At 40.6% G+C, this 21436-nt stretch overlaps 2 long non-coding RNA genes across 2 annotated transcripts; both read right to left on the bottom strand.

Moving 5' to 3' along the window:
- Positions 1-12099: 12099 nt before the first annotated feature.
- Positions 12100-12743, bottom strand: LOC145100785 (uncharacterized). The gene is made up of 2 exons (XR_013705250.1): positions 12519-12743; positions 12100-12409 (listed from the first exon to the last, which is right to left on the bottom strand). It is a non-coding gene; the product is annotated as an uncharacterized LOC145100785 (long non-coding RNA).
- Positions 12744-13398: 655 nt separating this feature from the next.
- LOC145097764 (uncharacterized) lies at positions 13399-14371 on the bottom strand. Its single transcript, XR_013704487.1, has 2 exons — positions 14105-14371; positions 13399-14004 (listed from the first exon to the last, which is right to left on the bottom strand). It is a non-coding gene; the product is annotated as an uncharacterized LOC145097764 (long non-coding RNA).
- Between the last annotated feature and the right edge of the window lie 7065 nt (positions 14372-21436).

Genomic DNA, 21436 nt, shown 5'->3' with positions numbered 1-21436 from the left:
GATGGTAAATTAAGGAAGGTTGCTATGTGTAGGAGTTGAGAGGAGTTGATCCCGACATCGAGGAAAGTTTAGTTACTACACGACATTGAGGTGAGTTACCTTCTAGTAGAAGTGGGTCTAAGGCCACAATGTCGTCCCACTAGTAGGAGTGATTATGGATGATTGTCTTCGTGATAATTGTCGGGTTTGCCACTATTTCATATGTTTATGTGCTAGCATGATATGATGTTATGTGATAGTGGTAGTAGGGGGAATAGTCCCCATATCTGGTCAATAGGGCCAAGGGGTAGGTTAGGCACCCCGATATGTCTGACAGTATGATTATGTTATGTTTTATGTGGTAGTAGTAGGGGTGAAATAGTCCCCGTAACCGGTTGAGATAACCTGGAGGGATAGGTCGGACACCCCAGTATGTCTAACAGGGGTAGGTTAGGCACCCCGGTATGCCTAGCAGGGGTAGGTTGAGCACCCCGGTATGCTCAGTAGGGTAGGTCTGGCACCCAGATATGCCTGGCAGTATATGTTATGTATGTTATATGGTATGATGGGGGAACTCACTAAGCTTTATGCTTATGGTTTTCAGTTTTGGTTTCAGGTACCTCTTCGTTGAAGGGGAAGAAGCTGGCACGGTAGCAGCGCATCACACACACATAATTTCCGCATTTTGAGATCCATGGGATTGTACTTTGACATTATTACTATTGATGATATGATTTTTGAGACATGTGGTTATGGTTTTATAGATTAATATGATATTGATGATATTTTTCAGTAAACTGTTTTATAAGTAACATAATTAAAAACAAAATTTTTGGTCTTGAAAATTGGGATGTTACAAGTTGGTATCAGAGCCTTGGTTTGAGGGATTCGGGCGCACTCTCGGGTATGTTTGAACTCAAACTAAGGACTTGGTATGAAAATTTTCAAAGGTAAAATCATTTTTATAGAAAGGAGTTTGAAAAGAAATTGAAAAGAGAAAAGAACTTTGAAAAGAACAAGGTGTGTGATGTGTGCGACCGACCGAGCTCAAGTAAGTTTTCCCCAAGATACCCATACATTTATGTAATGTTATGATATGATTATGAGAACTGCATGCTAGATTATGGATAAGGATCTAGGAAGATGCCTTATGTGCTTGCTATATGTGCTTATTGAATTTCATGATAGAACTGATTAGACAGTGATATGATGGCCTGAATAGGATATGTTTGGTTCGGGTACTCAATGCCCGAATGCTGTTTACTTTGTGCTTTTTAGGAGTCCTACTTATCTTTAATTAACTAGTAGACGAATACATTAAGTTACATATTATTAGGATGCAATAATTTCAAAAGGTTAGGTCTAGCCCTATTTCACAGCTCTTGTTTGAGTCCAACAGTTGTAGGGCAGGACCTCTCATTCGAAGAATTATCTAGTCTTAGTAATATGGAGAGATGACAGGGACTTCTTATGCAGTTGATGGCGGAGAGTGGGTTGGAGAGAGTTACCCTAGGGTAAGCCTAGGATGAGATTAGTGCAGCGAGCAGTAATAGTAGAAGAGACTTGGTGGAGTCAAATCAATCCTTGAGGAAAGTACGGATAGATGTGGAAGGTAGTATGGGCCCGTACTACTGAAAGCAGAGGATCCATACTCGAGTCAAAGAGGGCCGAGATAGAACCAGGGAACTTGTAGAATGTATGAGACCTCTTGAGGTTATATATGACCCTAACACTTATGTGTTTTGTTTCAGAATGGTGGTGACACGACATGGAGCGGGAGGTTCAGGGTCTGGATCAGGATCAGGTCCGGGTTCGGGTGCGGGATCCAAGCAACTTGATGACGGACTACGCGAGTTCATCGCGTCAGAGATTATGAGAGGCATCCTTGAGGCGACCCTTGTGATTTTCAAGTCGATCAAGGAAGGGATTATTGAGCTGATGGAGGATCGCCTCAGGGTGTTTAGGAGTGACTAGGCGTCTAGCCAGTCAGGACCGCGCACACTGTCCTTTAAGGACTTCATGGGATGTGGTGCGCCAGACTTCCACGAGGTGAAGGCCCCCATTGCGCTAAGTAAGAGTAAGAGTATCTAGCAAGAATCACTTAGAAAGAGTTCTGAGTCGAGGGATAGTCTAGGAGAGATATCTAGATGAGAAAATGAGGGTCTAATGAAAGAGTAGTCTGATATTCATGAGAGATAGAGTACTTGTGAATTGGGATCCTAGGAGGAGGACTTGGGGTGACTACATGTTGCTGTGGAAGGTAGTATTGGGCCCGTACTACTGAAAACACCAGATATGTATGCAACCCAAGTAAGAATACTTAGGGTACTAAGGAGCATGTAGGGGCGGGAAATCGAGTGTGAGTATGCTTGAACGAGTCTGTGATGATTTTTGTGTTGTGTTTAAGAGACATCATGGTGGGTACACGCCATAACCCCAACGGTGATAGTACTAGTGACGAGGAGATCCGTAGGATCATTCATGAGGAGGTGGCCATAGCTATTCGAGAGGCGATACCGGAGATGTTTGGGTCTATTAAGACCACAATGATTGAGACATTCGATGAGCGATATGCTGTTGTTACTGAGGCTGCTGCTGCAGCCACCACAGCCTTAGTTGCTGCTAGGCCACAGGGAGGTGACTCGTTGTTGTTACGAGAGTTCAGCAACACGAAGCCACTAGAGTTTGATGAGACTCATGATCCGATTGTTGCTATGAGATGGATATCCGACATTGTGGCGTGTTTTTACATGTGTTCATGCCCTGAGCACCTGAGAGTTTGGTTTGTGCTGAACCAGCTTCGCTTGGGAGCGAAGGACTAGTGGAAGTTTGTGACAACCAACTTTACTCCTGCAGATCATGTTTTTGTGTCATGGGAGAGATTTACACAGTTTTTCCGAGACATGTATGTTCCCTGTTGGAGAGGGAACAGTTAGCCCAGGAGTTTTTGTCTTTCAAGCAGAAGACAGAAACTGTGACTGAGATCACGAGGATGTTCCATGAAAGGGCGCTGTTTTGCCCTAAGCACATGTCTACTGAGCAGACACATGTGAGCCGATATATGAGCATACTAAGGAGGGATATATGGGAATTCGTAACGAACTCATCATACCGGACATTGGCTAAGCTTCAGACCAATGCCAGGAGGAGGGAGATTGAGCTAGAGTTGTAGACTAGAGAGGAGGAGGAGTCCCAGGGTAGAGACAGGAGACCGATACAGTCGCAGCCAGCAACGAAGCGGGCTAAGCACGCTAAAACGAGAGCTGGGGGCCAGAAGGGCCGCACTTGTTGCAAGTGCAGCAAGAGTCACGAGGGATCATGTCGGGCAAGGATTTGCTACAAATGTGGCAAAGAGGGGCACATGTTGAAGGATTTTCCCAAGGGGTTTACAGTTTGCTTTCACTGCAACCAGACCGACCACCGGAAGGCTGAGTGCCCTTAGCTCATTTATGGATCAGTCCAGGGTTCAACACCTGCTGCTTTACGTGCTGCTGATAATCGGCCAGCTAAGGTTGAGACACCGAGGGCTCGTGGGAGAGCTTTTCAGTTGACAGCGGAGGAGGTCTGCGCAGCACCTGATATCGTGGCTGGTATCTATTTCCTTATTTATATTATTTTGAGATTTGTTGTTCTTATATTGTGGCGTATATAGGTAATTTTCTTGTGAGTTCTGTACCTGCTTTGGTGTTATTTTACTCGGATGCGAGTCGATCCTTCGTATATTTAGCTTTTAGTCGTCACATCAATATCAGACGTGAGGCGTTGAGTCGACCTCTGAGGGTTTCTATAGCCGACGAGCATGTGGTTTTTGCCACTGATGTATTCCGGGGATGTGTACTAGAGATTTTTTATGTTGAGTTCCTGATAGACCTGGTGCTGATAGCGTTGGGTGATGTCTGTGTCATAGTGGGTATGGATTGGTTGAGTCGGTTTGGAGCTGTGATCGACTGTGAGCATCAATTGGTGACCATACGAGACCCTAGTGGGGGAGTGCTTACGGTGTATGACAAGGGTATCAGATCTGGATCAGCTTTTGACTCTGCTGCTAGGGTGAGATAGAGTCTACGGTAGGGTTGTATGGGCTTTTTGGCTTACGTGATGGATACGCGGGTTGCTATAGAAAGGCCAGGTTCTATCTCCGAGGTTCCGATATTGTGCGATTTCCCCAACATTTTCCTCGAGGAGTTGTCGGGTGTGCCTCCTGAGAGGCAGGTGGAGTTCCGGATTGATTTGGTTCCGGGTGCGGCGCCTATTTCCAAGGCACCTTATCACCTTGCGCCGCCTTGATGTAGGAGTTATCCTCACAGCTCCAGGAGTTGCTGGGGAAGGGTTTTATCAGACTAAGTAGCTCACCGTGGGGAGCGCCGATCCTTTTTGTCAATAAAAAGGATGGTTCACACCAGATGTGCATCGATTACCGAGAGTTGAACATGTTGACGGTCAAGAACCGTTATCCACTACCGATGATCAACGACTTATTCGATCAGTTGTAGGGGGCATCTTGGTTTTCCAAGATTGATTTGAGATCTGGGTATCATCAGATGAGAGTTTGCGAGGAGGATATCCAGAAGACAGCCTTTAGGACTTGTTATGGGCACTACAAGTTTTTGATGATGCCTTTCGGACTCACCAATGCACCGGCAATGTTCATGGATCTCATGAACCGGGTGTGCAGGCCCATGTTGGATCAGTCGGTGATCATGTTCATCAATAATATTCTGGTATACTCAAGGACCGGAGAGCAGCACGAGGAGCATCTTCGGGAGATTCTTGGAGTGTTGAGGATGGAGAGGCTTTATGCCCAATTCTCCAAGTGTGATTTCTTGTTACGAGAGGTCCAGTTCTTGGGGCACCTCGTTAATCAGAATGGGATTTTGGTCGACTCGGCCAAGATTGAGGCAGTTATGTGATGGGAGGTGCCGAGATCCCCGTCATAGATCAGGAGTTTTCTGGGTTTGGCCGGCTACTACCGGAAATTTGTTAGAGATTTCTCCAAGATTGTTGTTCCTCTTACCAGATTGACCTGAAAGGGTGTTACTTTTGCCTGGGGGCCCGAGTAGCATGCCTCATTCGAGACTCTTCGCCAGAGATTGTGCGAAGCTCCAGTGTTAGCCCTTCCCAAGGGAGTGGAGGACTTTGTAGTTTACTGTGACGCATCTGAAGAGTTTTGAGCATTCTAACACTCCTATGGTGTACATGCAACCTTATAAACCTTGGATCTATGTTTTCTTTATTATACATTCAAATAATTGATATTCCAAGGTTTCACCCTAACTAGCATACTATGAAGCAACTATACTACAAGAAACTAGTTAGATAACATACCTTTTGATGAAGCTTGAGGTCTTGAACTTTAAGAGCTTAGCCCCAATAGTGTGGAAGCCTCAAGTGGAATCACAAACTACCAAAACCAACTTGGAATAACTAGAGAATATTGATTCTTAGGTTCCTCTTATGAAATCGGCCTTGCCCGCATTTCTATGCCCTAGTGCCAATTTCATGAACCAAGGACCCCTTTATATAATGTGGAGGATTAGGGTTACATTCAACCCTAATACCCACGGCCTTTCATTTCCATAGGATCCATGGGTTAAACACTCCATGGACTATCCATGAGAGCTTAGCCCAACCTAAATGAACTTGGTCCACCACACATATATATATATATATATATATATATATATATATATATATATATATATAAGAGTCCATATTTAATTAGTTCCTTTTTGATCACTAGATTAATTCTAAATTAATTCTTGATCAATACTAATTAAATAGTATGATTTCATGTTAATATATTAGAACTTATAATACATTAATATAAATCACTAGTATCCTTTTTCTCATTTTATCTATCCAATTGTCCCAGTGAAGTGCAACCCAAATGGACCATGACAAGTTAGGTCGAATACATACCAATAATAGTTATGGGATTAGACATCTAATCCAAAATCATCTATATCAGGGATGGGTGCGGTGTTGATGCAGAAGGGGAATGTGATAGCATATGCATCGATGCAGTTGAAGCCTCATGAGATGAGGTATCCCACCCACGATTTGGAGCTGGGGGCAGTGGTGCTCACCCTCAAGATTTGGCGCCACTATATGTATGGAGTCCGGTGCAAAATATACACGGACCATAAGAGTCTAAAGTACCTAATGGATCAGCCCAACCTGAGTATGAGACAGAGGAGGTGGTTGGATGTAGTGAAAGACTACGACTGCGTGATCTAATATCACCCAGGCAAGGCAAATATGGTAGCTGATACCTTGAGCCATAGAACAGAGAGTGCTCCGATTTGAGATATGTTTGTGAGGATGACGGTGATGACTCCAGTCCAAGATACCATCCGAGAGGTTCAGGTGGAGGCTTTAATGCCAGAGAACCGCAAGAGGGAGCGGGTGATCGGACAGGTTCCCGAGTTTGAGACGGATAGTCGGGGGCTTATGACCTTTCGTGGGCGGATTTGGGTGCCTTATATAGGAGGGGCTCGACATGTATTGTTGGAGGAGGCACATAGATTGAGATTGTTGATCCATCCAGGAGCCACTAAGATGTATTTGGATTTGAAGAGGGATTATTGGTGGCCCTGTATGAAGACAGATGTAGCATGGGTAGTTGATAGGTGCTTGACCTGTCGTCAGGTTAAGACGGAGCACCAGCGTCCACATGGCCCGTTGCAGCCTCTAGTGATTCCCCAGTGGAAGTGGGAGCAGATTTCCATGGATTTTATCACCAAATTACCGAGAACCGCACGAGGTGTCGACGCGATATGGGTAATTGTGGACCGGTTGACGAAGAGTGCTCACTTTTTGGCTACCAGTGAGAACTCTTCTGCAGAGAAATTAGCCGAGATTTATGTGAGAGAGGTGGTAGCACGGCATGGAGTGCCGACATCGATAGTGTCAGATCGAGATGTGCGCTTTACTTACAGGTTCTGGAAGAAGTTTCATGAGGATTTGGGTACCCCGTTGCACTTCAGTACCGCATACCACCCATAAACAGACGGGCATAGTGACCGGACGTTTCAGACGCTCGAGGACATGATTCGTGCATGTGTGATGGACTTCAGTGGAAGTTGGGACACTTACTTGTCTTGGCTGAGTTTTCATATAACAACAGCCATCATTCCAGTATCGGTATGCCTCCCTTTGAGCTCTTATACGGGAGGAGATGTTGGACTCCCATTTGTTGGGGTGAGGTAGGGTAGAGAGTGGTGGGGAGAACTGAGATAGTGCTCAAGATGATTGAGCAGATTCAGTAGGTCAGACAGAGGTTACTGACGGCCCAACGTCGCCAGAAGAGTTACGCAGACCGGCGATGATCCAAGCTAGAGTTCCAGGTCGGAGATTTTGTCCTCCTGAAGGTATCCCCATGGAAAAGGGGTGAGCCGATTTAGGAAGCGGAGCAAGCTGGGCCCTAGATACATTGGTCCTTTCAGGGTGATCGCCTGAGTGGGTAGGGTAGCTTACCGGTTGGAGCTACCAGTAGAGTTGAGCCAAATTCATAACACCTTCCACGTGTCTCAGCTGAGGAAGTGTGTAGCCGATGAGACGGTAGTGGTACCTTTAGAGGACATTCAGGTCGATGCAATCCTGAACTATATCTAGAGACTGATAGCGATTTTGGATTGAAAAGCTAAGACCTAAGGAACAAGGAGGTGCAACTAGTTAAGGTGCAGTGGGAGCACCGCAGAGGGTCGGAGTGGACTTAGGAGCCGGAGTCCGATATGCGGGAGCAGTACCCAGAGTTGTTTCTGGAGCATGACTTCGAGGGCGAAATCTGATTCTACTGGGGAGAATTTTTACATCCCGACTCCCAGATATAATATTTATATAATCCATGATTCTGACTGAGCAACTCGACGATTTGGAGGCCCTAACTCGTCGAGTAGAGAAGGATTTGGCCGCGTGGGTTTTGCGACCAAATCGACAAGTTGGAGGGACCAACTTGACGAGTTGGCACTGTGAGAGGAAACCCTAATTTTCTAGGGTTGTGTCCTATTTAAAGGATGTTAAGTCCTCATTTTCGCCTCCCATGTCACCTTACTCCCCTATGTGGAACCCTAACCGTTTAGATTTATTTAAGAGAGAAAGAAGAGCTAACTTTGGGCATTTTAGTGCACCTTTTGAAGAGAAGAGAAGAGTACCAAGGCTTGGAACGAGAAGGGGTTGTTGGATCCATTGTTTATCCATCCTTAGCTTCTGTTTAAAGGTAAAAGTCACCACCTTGCTCATTATTTTGCCTAGATCCCGTGTTTAGGAAGTTTTAGGGCTTTTGCCATCTTTCCTTGAGACTTTGAGTATTTCGAGCTTGCCAAGAGATTGAGACTACAGATCCAGACCTTATGAGGTCCCTTAAGCCCAAAAGTCCAAACTTTATCAAGCTAGAGAAGAGCTTTTATGCTTGGGACTCTAAATGGAACTTGTTTTGGCATTTCAAGCCCTAAGTGTCATGCATGGACGTAAAGCTTGAAGATTTACGTGGTATCTTAGCCTTGGGAGGCTAGATCTAGAGTTTGGGGTTGTAACTCTGCCTTAAAATGTCTGAATGAGAAAACAAACTTAAGAGACTCGACGAGTTGATGAGCCGACTAGGGTTTTCCCCCGACGAGTCCGGATATGTGTAACTCAGCGAGTTGACGAGACAACTCGACGAATTAAGTTGGATTTTCACGACATTGCTGAAGAAACGAGGGAAATCGTCGAGTCATATAGATACACTCGACGAGTTGGGTCAACATGGACTGTTGACTCAAGTGTTGACTTCTGTTGACTTTTAGGGTTCGGTCAAGATAGGGATTGTGGAGACCATGAAGGGGTAAAATGGTCTTTTACCCATCCCAAGAGTTAGAGAGAGATGATAGCTTGGTTATTTAGAGTTGTGATTTTTAAGTGTTAATTAGAGATACTTATGATGTAACAACATGATTTTTCAAACAAATTTTTTTTTTCAATTTAAAACTCATAAACAAATGTCTCATCATTAATTCTCAAAACAACCAACAAGTTTTCAACACAATTATTCAAATCCAGGATCCACAATCATAGCTCAACATCAAGAGTGTGTGTACAATCACGCTCGGTGCCTTTCCGTGATCCTCGGAAGTACCTGAAACACATAACACATAACAAGGTAAGCACGAATGCTTAGTGAGTTCCCTAAAATACCACATAGCACAATTCACCACTCGAGGCTATACTCTGTATGACCCTCTGGTCAATGTGTATCAGCGGGACCCTCCAGTCCCATAGCTCGTCGGACCGTCTGGTCCGGTCTAGCTCATTGGACCCTCTGGTCCGGTCTAGCTCGTTGGACCCTCCGGTCCGGTCTGGTTAAGGACCATCTGGCCTCGTAAATCGTTGGACCCTACGGTCCACTCAAAATAGCACATAGCATATATAATCACAAAACACATAATCTCAAGCAAACATGTATGACCTTCCTGTCCACACATAGATACCACCCTAGGTAATGTATAGTGAGAAGAGTCACCTCGGGTAACTCGAATGATCTCGAACTCGAAACACTGATCTAGCCTCCACCTAATCACATACAAAAAATATCTCCACATAATAAAGGCTCTCAAAGACTAGACTAATCCCTTCCTATGCTCTCTCAGAAGGGTAAAAGACCATTCTACCTCTCCAATGGTCCAAAAGTCCATTTGTTGACTAAACCCTAAAAGTCAACAAAAGTCAACCCTAAGGAGTATGCGATGCGTACCAGATCCCTACGTTGGGCGTACTCGACCACTACGCTGATATCAGGCTATTTGAACCCTACGCCCTGTGTACTGGGATTTACGCTCTACGTACGTCCCAGTTTCACTATTATCTTATTTATGGTCTTAATCAGTTAAGACCTTGGCTCAAAATACAGATCTGGACCCCCTACAACCTCCTAATCCATAAAGTTGAAGACTTTACACCTTTGCATGGCTGTAAAGGTCATCATTATCCAAAACACACCACTTCCTTCACTAAAGAGCACATATCTCATGCATGACTCACTCCTAACGTCCAAGATTGGATTTTTATGGATCTATAACACTTTATACACTGAATATGGATAAATCAAGGTCTATGGAGCTCCTTTACTCATAAAGTCTCCACCTTTGGGACAAAAACCCTAGAAATGGTCCATAATGCACAAATCAAAAAGATTGATAAAACTCCAAGCTTTTTACCTCCAAATGATGCTCCAACCTTAGAAAGTTCAGATCCAAAGCTTGCCCTCCAAATCTAGCTCCTTCAATCGCACCTCATTCTCTTCAAAAGCACACAAGAACACTTTCAAGCTCAACCACACTCACACTAGCTCTAGAACGAGGGTTAGGGCACACTTAGGGTTTTGCTCTCTGGAAATGGTGGCTAAAAGTGAGGCCATAATGTTCCTTATATAGGGCTCAACCCCACAATTAGGGTTTCAATCTAAGCCTAGTACGCCCAATATACACTATGGTACACCCAGCATACTAGGTAGCCTCCACGTCAAGAATACGCTCATGAGTACGCGCAACGTACTCTTCCTTACGCCCAGTGTACTCAAAAGCCAAACTTTCTCTTCAAGGACCAATTTTGACAACTTGAGGAAAGAAAAGGATCAAAGGAATATACCTGAATTTCGGGATGTTAAATATGACATGTAGTCGGTGATTAAACCGTTCGAGGGGTACGTGGTTTTCTTTGCTTACTTACGAGGCGAGTCTTCTCACTATACTTACGATGAGTGGTAACTTTGTGTGACCGGAGGGTCTTGTATGCTATTTATTGAGTATTGTGGTATCATGCATTATGTCTTTGTGATTTATGATGTGTATTATGCTGAGCTTTATTGAGTTAAGACCAAAGGGTCCACTCGAGTTGTGGGACAGGCGGGTTCTACTGAGTCACATAGACCAGAGGGTCTTATTTGAGATATATCCATGAGAGGCTAATGAGTTATGTGTGATATTTTAGGGAACTCACTAAGCTTTGTACTTACCGTGTTATGTGATATGTGATTCAAGTACTTCTCAGGATCGCAGGAAGGCGTCGACTTGATTGTACACACGAGATGGAGTTATGTTTTTGAGGATCCTGGATTTTATTCAATCAATTATGAATAAGCGTTTTTGATAAATTGACATTTTGGGGATTTTGTGAAACGTGTTGATAAGATTTATGTGATTTTAAAAATGAAAACTTTGTTTGAAAATTTATGGCATTACACTAAAAGTGAAATTTCGTTGATTGTTTTATCTTGAAAAAGATAAGATTGGTTAGTTATTGATAGGTAGATTGATGGTTTTTAGTGCTAGAATTGGCACAGAATAAATATTACTTTGTGGAGTTTGATTTTGGTTCTTGCTAATGTACATTTCAATAACCAACTTGGTAAATGTGTTTTGAGATTTAGATAAAGATAGGGACGGGGACTTCACGGTTAAATGTATTAGGAAATATATATATATATATATATATATATATATATATATATATATATATATATATATATATATATATATATATAAAGATGGGGACGGGGACTTCACGGTTAAATGTATTAGGAAATATATATATATATATATATATATATATATATATATATATATATATATATATAACCGTGAAGTCCCCGTCCCCATCTTTATATATATATATATATATATATATATATATATATATATATATATATATATATATAAAGATGGGGACGGGGACTTCACGGTTAAATGTATTAGGAAATATATATATATATATATATATATATATATATATATATATATATATATATGAACTAGATGAGAAGCCCCGCGTTGCGGGGATGGAGGTAAACAGAAACGATCATTCTTGGCATCCGGCACTTCTTATGAACATGAAGGATTATATAGTAATTTATGGACATTTTGTTTGTGGAACTTTATGGCTTTGCTATGAAAAACAACGGTTTGAATTTGTTACTTGAGAATACTTTATGTAGGTGATGAGTTGTTTATAAACCAAAAGGAAAAAGCATCATCTCCTAATTATACAAACCAAAGTTTCCGGTAAGCATCCCTTTTCAATAGTGAAACTCTATTTTTCATGATAAATATTAAAAAAGGTAAAAAAAATTCAATGCCAGAAAAAGCATATTCGCAAAAATAGGTAGCCATTGTGTGATAAATGTTTTACATGTGGTCATTTGGTGTTATACCCTCACCTGTTTTGGTATTTTTTTGTGATCAAATATAAAACACCTTTTTCCTTGAAGTCATCTGGAATATTTGTTTGTAAGGCAAGAGCCAACTATTTCCATAACAACTCTGGATGTGAAGTTTCCTGATGCAATAAGCTCCAAGCTTCTAAGCTAACCTTGCTTTTCATTGTATATTATTGCACTAACTTCAGGGTTTAGGGTCAACGTTACTTAGTTCATGGTCAACGAAGCCATATCCATCACCTATACATGTAAGACTTCAACTTATGAACATCGATTTTCATTCCATTAAAAACAGAAATATTCCATGAACATTAAAGTTGTTGGAAACATAGAAATTTGAGTTACTTACATTTTGGTCCTTGAGTTTAACCGAAAAAATAACTTCACTGTAAAAGAAAATATCAAATAAGTGGAAATTTGTCAAAAGTCCATTAAGTAAAAAAGAAACATTATTGTATTATAACATGTGAAAACAAAAAGGACACACCTGCTAAGGTTCTCTTTACAGAAAAAACACTTTCCTAATGAATAATTCTACAGTGATGCCAAAACATATATATATATATATATATATATATATATATATATATATATATATATATATATATATATATATATATATATATATATATGTAGAGATAAAGAGAGATAGGTACCTTAGATGCTTGCAACATTAGCTATTGATAAAAGTTCATATACACAACAAAATCCATTCAATACCTTTATGCATGAGAAACATAATATAATAAGTAAGAGCCATCCTTGTTAATATTTGTCAAGCTACATGCATGCGACGTTGATGAACAAATGTATCTTCTTTACTTGATGAAAATATCCTTTTAGCTACATGTATTTACAAATAATAGTAGCATACTGAACATTGTTGCTCTCTTTTACCACTTGGCCTATCTCTTTCACGTAGATTGTATACAGCTTAATAAATGGTTTGTTTTCAATGACAAACACAAAATGGAAACGAAAAATATAATTAAAACTGTTTTTTGTAAATTAACCATGAAGCATCTTACCTAATCTATGCAAAAAATAAGTATAATAATGTTAGAAAGAAAAAAAATATTATCAGAAACAACACAATTCCATAGTTGCAGGTGGATGAAACCCAGTCTTTATTTTATTCAGACTGTTGTGTTGTATAAAACAAAGGTCAGGGGTATAATTGGTATTCGGTTATATATAAAAAAAAAAACATACTGGTACAACACGATAAGTATGAACAAAGTATACAATGTCGGTCTTTTCAACTTTTCAACTGAAATGTAAACATAAAAATTGCTAAAAAAGATCATTAAATATTAGCTTCATATACGTCGATTAGACTACAAACATAAACCCTAGAAAAAAAAAATGAACGAATATCAAACCTGGATATAAACATCGAAAATTCACAGTTTTAGTTGCTAACCGTCATCGTCTAGAGATTGTCTCTACCAACTCGATTCAGGTGACTTCGGTTAGTAAAGAAAAATTAAACGAATCGAACCTGTAATTTTGGAAGTCGGATTCATGATCCGACGAACCCGAATCAGCGCCGGTGTGCGTTACTGTTTCTTTCTTTCTGAATCAACTGGGCCGATAAAAAATTACAGAAGAGGGGAGCGGTGGTAACATGGCCACCGGTGTTAGAGACAGGGCACCTACCCTCCCTGTCCTCCGCCTCACTACATCCTCGGCCAACTGACTACTGTCAGGCGGTGTAGATGGGTGTCAATGAAGGATAGAGGAAGCCGATAAGATTAGCTACCGGAATTCCAAAGCACGACAGCGGAAGTGAGAGGAGGCGGTGGAGGTCAGAACGGAAGCATGGAAAAACATACCTGGAGCAAGTAGAAAAATGGGTCAGTCTGGATCGGTGGTGAAGAAGAAGCGAGAAGCGGTGGATACGAAGAGTGAGAACGGAAGGGTAATTGAAAGTACCGGAAGGATAACACGATGAAATCAAGGCGGTGACCTTGTTGACACTGATCCTAATATGATTCGGTCATAGAGACGGTGACTGCGGATAGAAGTTCAAAAATGGTAAAAAGACCCCCAAAAAAAAAAGACAGAAGAAAGCCAGTAGATGACAGAAGAGCATAAACAAAAGGACAATTTCTGCCAAATTGACCATGAAGTTCACTTCCGATTCCTGCGCAAATTAGCATAAGGTCACTATTCCTTAGCATTGTCCAACTTTTATATATATATATATATATATATATATATATATATATATATATATATATATATATATATATATATATATATATATATATAATTTGTAATAAGTATTATATGAATTTGAATGCGCTGGTGTTTGATAATTTGGTACTAGAAATCATAAACTCCATATTAATTAGGTTTCTTGGTACAAACCCAATTGATGCTATTATTTTATAATTGTCTCTTTTTTTCTCTAGCTCTTTGCTATTATGAATTTATAATATAAATGTGTTCTAAAGAAAAAACAATTGTTATTGAAATTAAAACATAAAAAATTTAAAATACTTTGAAGAAGTTCGTGATGATATTCCGTATTTATTATGTAACTAAAGTAGGTTATAATTAATCGTTTCGATATGATTTTACATTTTCTAAGAAAATTATTTCAAATATTGTTCTAACATGGTCGAAAGTAGGGGTGTCAATTTATGACACGACACGGCAAAAATACACGACACGAAACGAAATTGGGACGAAATCAAAATTTGAATTCGTTTTCGTATCGTGTTCGTGTCAAATATAAAAAACACGATGTCGTGTCGTGTCGTGTTCGTGTTTACAAATCCACACGAAATTGACACGATTGAGCATGTGTTTGTCGTGTTTTTCGTTTTTATCGTGTTATATATAATTAAATATGAATTAAATAAAATAATAGTTATATAATATTATCTTTGTCGTGTCGTGTCGTGTTGTCGTTTTTTAATTGGTTCGTTTTCGTGTTAGTGAAATAAAACACGACATCGTGTCGTGTCGTGTTCGTGTTATAAAAAACGTTGTCGTGTCGTGTCGTGTCAGACAAAAACACGAAACGATGGCACGATTTGACAGGCCTAATCGAAAGTCTGTAATGAAGTACTCTTAAGTCCGTATTGATGTGTTGTTTCTGGCATTGGCTTTTAGCCGATCAAGAGCAAAAACTAGTAATAAACTCAATAGTCCAATAGCCCAACCCAAAAAAAAATACCTTTTATTTTCTTATATGTTTATTAAGATTGGGCTATGTGATATCAAGTTTTAAAGATATAAAATATTGATATTGTAATATGTATAACAAGTAAAATATAAAAGTTTGGTTTATATTTTATTTTTAACAGATAAAACAGGTCAAATATAAATGCTTGAATGAGAAAATAGTCGTATACGTAAAAAAAGTCACTTTAAATGTATTTAGATTTAAAAAAATGTTCTATTAAAAGATCATATTGCCATAAATTAAAATAATAATCATATTTGAAACATTAGTTATTTATAGTTAAAAAAAAGTGAAACAGTATTAACAAATCACCTCGATGAAGCCATTTTTACTCTAATAAAAATTGCAATTGTTGACATATTACTGCTTATGCTGTCACGTTTACTAGTAATACTAAGCGTAAAATTGTACATATATCAGAAAATCACAATTGTTTTGTTCCTATCTTCCGACAGAATCCAACATTCAAAAGATTGAGAGTTGGAAATTTCTAATTAGATGATTTTCTAATAAACTCTTTTTTGGAAGGTAAATGTGTATCTATCGGAGGTGATTTGGCAATCTGTGTATCTATTTGTTTTTGTCTATCTATCGAGAGCTCCTATTATGTTCTCGACCTTCATGAAACTTTGCATGCTAAGTTCTTTTGGAGAGGTAATATTGGTGAATGAACTATTGCATGGGTTAAATGGTGAAAGGTGTGACTTCTAAAGAAGGGAGAGGTTTATATTTTTCGAATTCAATAGAGTGTTGCTCTTGAAATGACGTTGGAGATTCTTTGTGGAACCAAGTAGTTTATAAATAACTTATGGGTTTTTCATCCATACAAAGGATAAAATGAGGTTTTGAGATTAATGGCTTCTCAACTAAACACAATGGGGTTTGGAAATGTTAGCTATATAATTAGTGTTACTAATTCTTGTACCAAATAGTTTATAAATAATTTATGGGGTTTTCATCCATAGAAAGGATAAAACGAGGTTTTGAGATTAATGGCTTCTCAACTAAACATACTAAACATAATGGGATTTGGAAATGTTAGCTATATCATTAGTATTACTAATTATTGTATGTATTTGTTTATTTGGCCCAGTGTGTTATACGGCCCTTTGTCTGTTAAATTTGTAGTCCATCTTGATTTGTATACTATGTATATTGGTAATGAGAAGATTCACCTTCATGGAAAAATATTGTTATGGCATGGTAGGAGAGCTACCCAATTAAAAACCCTAATAATCATCTTTTCCTATCTTCTCGTTACCCTCTCTTCACAAGCGGTGCTTCTTTTTTTTGCCGACTGTCTCAGATTCTGTTTTTTCTATGGCTGTAACATATTCATAATCCCTCTCTTTTCTTCTTCTCAATTCTCTCACGATGCCATCTTCATCCGCAAAGAACAAGAATTCCGATAAACCATACAAGATTACTAATATCAAATCATATGTTCCCTTAATCTTGGATCTGAAACATATAAATTACGATGCGTGGCGTGAGCTTTTTCATACTCACTTCAAAGGTTTCGGTGTTAGCAACCACCTCTTGCCATCAACCTTGCATCTAGTAGTCACAAAGAAGAATGGGACAAAATTGATAACATCGTCAAGACATGGCTTTATTGAACTATCTCGCAATCTCTTCTTCAGACGATCATCAAGAAAAATACCCTAGCCTACCAAGTGTGGGATAACATCGGGAAACTTTTTAGGGTAAACAAAGAAACTAGGGCCATAGAAATCTATAATGAACTTAGCAACATTAACATCACAGATGAAAGTGTCACCGAATATCTAAGTCGCATTAAACGTGTCTCCTTGAAAACATTGAAGCCTCGGTACCGAAAAGAAATTTGGTGATTTATACAATAAGTGGTTTATCCTTGAAATACGATCACATTGCTACTGTTCTCCAACATGGACTAAAGTTCGTTCCAGTTTGAGTATATAGGAGCAAAGGATGAAACAAATCAAGCCTCGTACATTATCTCATGTCCAATACGACTATGCCTCTACCCCGACGGCTCTTACGACTCTACACAATTTCGATCAACAATTGAGGAACTTACCGTGGTGGTCGCTCAAATAGAGGTGGTTGGAATCAACAGGGAGGTGACCGAGGAGGTGTGCGAGGGTATGGTCAAGATCATAAGCAACAATTTTTGTGGTCTCCATGGGGGTGGACTCCACTAAAGACTTTAAAATAATGGCCTCCACAATTTTGAGCCTAATTTTTCTCAACAAGGGTCGTTTCCCACCCCAACTTTGGGTCAACGCCTCATCGACCCAAACAGGTGCAAAATCAACATCCTTACTCATCCCAACAGCGATAACAACAACCCATCTGGCCCATTTCAGCTCCCACACAACATGTCTTTGTCATTCTGCAAGCCCAAGCTACCGATCAAGCTACTCTCCTGCCTAAAATATTCAATACGATTACTCTAAATGATCTCTCTTAAGTTGACTCATAAATGGATACAGGGTTCACCGCACTCTAGTGAACTAATCACTATCAACTACAATAGACTTAAACACTCCTTCGGAGGTATGTTTCAGGAAACCCTATGACTATTTTGGTTTACGGATATTTTGATTCTCTTTATATGCTCATGTGAATGGTTATAATCTTGATTTGATAGTGACAAAGTGCATGTTTCTAAGATATGCATCTAGAGTGAAAGGTTATCCCCCGCGGTACAAAAGAAAAAAAGTGCTCTAAATTTTATCATGATCAGAGATGTGACCTTTGATGAGTCTTGCATTAGTAACCATAGAGAAGATGGTACAACTATTGTAGGAAACAAAAGATCATGGTGATAGACAAATGGAGGATTTTACAACATAAACTCTAGATAGAGTTGTGATAAATAAAGAACAAAAAGACAACAATGAATAATCTAGACAATATGAAACCCAAAGAACAACCTATAAATAATGAGTTTAGTAATGATGAGGATGACAAGGAAGATGAGTCAAAATCTTTAGCAAGGCAAAGATCGAAGAGGGTCATTCGAAAGTCTAGTAGATATGTAGGATGTTTCAATTCGTCTTACAACGACTCTATTGCATTTTATCTTGAAACTGGATAAGACATTGACACTAAAGAGCCGCAATCTTACAAAGAGGCTATGGTGAGTAAATATATTTGAAACATCCAAAAAATACAGTCCGAAAATTTCATTTTAAAGAACTCATAAAATACATAATTATCAACCATTTCATTTATAAACAGAAATCGTTATATCAAATCAAAGTATCATCTCAAAACTTGTTCTTTTTAACAGAGTAAACATCCCAGGCTAAAACTTCTTGGTGTGTGTGTCATGCAGTCATCCTAAGCTCTTCCTTCCGCTACCGGAAGTTCCTGAAACCAAAACTGAAAACTGTAAGCACGAAACTTAGTGAGTTCCCCAATCTACCACATACCATACACATAATCATATACTGCAAACATTGGGCCTAGCCCGCTACATTGAGCCCCGCTCGGCATCGAACGAATCCGACATCAAGCCCCGCCTGGCGTCGAGCCCCGCTCGGTATACAGATTTGTTTCTACTAGGCCCCGCCTATCTCCGGGCCCTGCCCGCTATACAAACAAACATATAATCATGCTACTACATACAAACATTCACTACATTGTAACTACTAGTCTCAAGGCCCCGCCTATCTTGGGCCCCACCTCTACTCCGCTACTAATGAGATATGGAACCCCGTCCACACTCAGCTAGTGATGAGATACGGTCCCCCGCCCACACTCATCTCCCTATCAAGAACATACAAGTATCACAAAGACAACGAGTATAACTAAACATACACTACTGCCTCGGGTACCACCCAACATCGGACCAGAATCCGGAACATATAAACTACATCAGGCTAACCCTAACATCGGATCTAAATCCGGTATACACTAACAGACATAAACGGGCCAACATTCGTGCCTTAGACCCCTTCCTACTGGAGAAAACTCACCTCACAAGCTAACTGTAGAGTCCTGCGAATAGCCCTTCATTGCTAGCTGGCAGATCCTCGAACTGCTGATCACTCGACTCCCCGAGCTATCAATTACCAAAATGACACTTAAACCAAAATACCCTCCAAAAGTCAAACTAAGTCAACCCTGGTCAAAGTCAACGGTCAACGGTCAAAGTCAACGCTCCGAGATGACTCAACTCGCCGAGTTGCTCCATCAACTCGTCGAGTGCTAAAACTCTAAACTCTGAAATCGCAAACCAACTCTTCAAGTCAGCCTCTGACTCGTCGAGTTCCCTGGCTACTCCTGGTCGCAATTTATCGAATCTACTCGTCGAATCAGTCCCCAGACTCGCCGAGTTCTCGCATGAACAAAAACGGGACAACTCGCTTCGACTCTTCGATTCCCTCCCTGGACTCGTTGAGTCCCTCAGTCTGTTGGGCCCTCTTAATAGATTAAGCCCCTACACTCCAGATCTAAGTCCCAAACTTTGCCTACATGCTGGAAATGACCTCTTAAGGGTAAAGTTTCCAACTTTACCCATCCCAAGTCCTTCTTAATGGGTTTAGACAAAACCCTAGCTCCTTAAGATATAACTCTATGTCTAAAAACCGTTATTACTCCAATGCAAAACAAGGAAACCAAGATCTAGGCTCTAATCATCCAATAATCACATGAAGTTTTGAACTTTACTTCCATGCATGGCCCTTTGGGACATAAAAGGCCATACTAGCATCCTTAGGGTTCGTATGGGACTTTAATGGCATAAAGTTTGCACCTTTATGCCTTTACACCCCTCAATAACCTCAAATCTGATGGTATCATGAACTTGGGACATCTATTATCCATGAATCATACTTCTTCGACAAAAACTCCATAAAAGCAACCATAAAGAGATCTAAGAATCTACAAGGCAAGTCAACAGCTTGATTACCAGAAAGTGATATGGTTAGAACGAAATCTCTGGATATACTACCTTCTCCTTGATCCTTCAAGCTCCTTTTTCTTCTTCTAGTCTTCAAGAACACATAAATCACTCTAGGATAGCTCACTCACTCTCAAAAGGCCTTAGGGTTTCGTGGGGTAAGCTCTAGACAATGGGGGCTGGGAATGGAACCAAGAGGAGGAGAATAAGATGCTTAAATGGGGTACCAAGTCCCAAATTTAGGGTTTCCCAAACCCTGACTTACTCGCCGAGTTGGTCTCCCAACTCATCGAGTAGGTCACATAACCTGCGCCCTGAATTATGCTCCTACTCGTCGATTCGTCCCACCTACTCAACGAGTCGCCTTCTGGTTTTTGAGGTTTTCCTTTCCTCTCTAGGTCTTCTGAATCTGAGGTGTTACAACTCTCCCCCACTTAAACTACTCCGCAACCTCTCACAGCGTTCCTATACGATGCATACTCTGTCTACTCAGTCCAATCCTTCCAGTACTCCTCGAGTACTTACAATCGACATCCAAGGGGTTCATCCCGTTCTCTGTGTAGACACTGGCCTTCCCAAGGAAACTTTTCATAAGCAACAATCTTCTCTATCTCTGTGTGGGACAACCCTATGCTGTACCAAACCTTTGGTCACTCTCAGTGCTGTCTCTTTGCTGTTACCCACTGAATGCTTCCGGATGAACCGAGACCACCCTGGTCCCAACTAATATGTCATCATCTTGGTTACCAGACTCCCACCGGTTACTGAACTCAAACTACATCTCTTAGTCGCTCCCAGCGAATTCTGAAGGAAGCTTCGGCTATCCAAAATTGCTCTAACTATCTTTGCACTCTTGCTCTATAAGCCCTCGGATCCTCGATCCCCTACCTTGACCCTACGATCTCTACCAGGTCCCACCTATGCTACTATTATTACACGGGCCTCGCCCACGGGTCTCACCCAACTAGATTTCGAAGCGGCCTCTCTTACAGGTCTCACCTATCTAGGGATATGCACCTCACTTCTCCTCGAATCTCAACTTACTCTCCTTTCTTGATCCTTATCTCGCTCGCTCGGTGACATGGCCCTTTCCCACACCCTGCTGACTAGCAGATACGGGCCCTTTCCCACACTCCCCTAGCTGGTTGCTAACAATTTTATGTCTTACCCACAGTCC

Source organism: Lactuca serriola, chromosome 4 (genome assembly GCF_051521515.1).
Source record: "Lactuca serriola cultivar US96UC23 chromosome 4, Lser_US96UC23_V15, whole genome shotgun sequence".
In the NCBI taxonomy this organism is placed as follows: domain Eukaryota; kingdom Viridiplantae; phylum Streptophyta; class Magnoliopsida; order Asterales; family Asteraceae; genus Lactuca; species Lactuca serriola.
The sequence above is the reverse complement of the archived record's forward strand: the minus strand, read 5'-3'. Positions and strand labels throughout refer to the sequence as shown.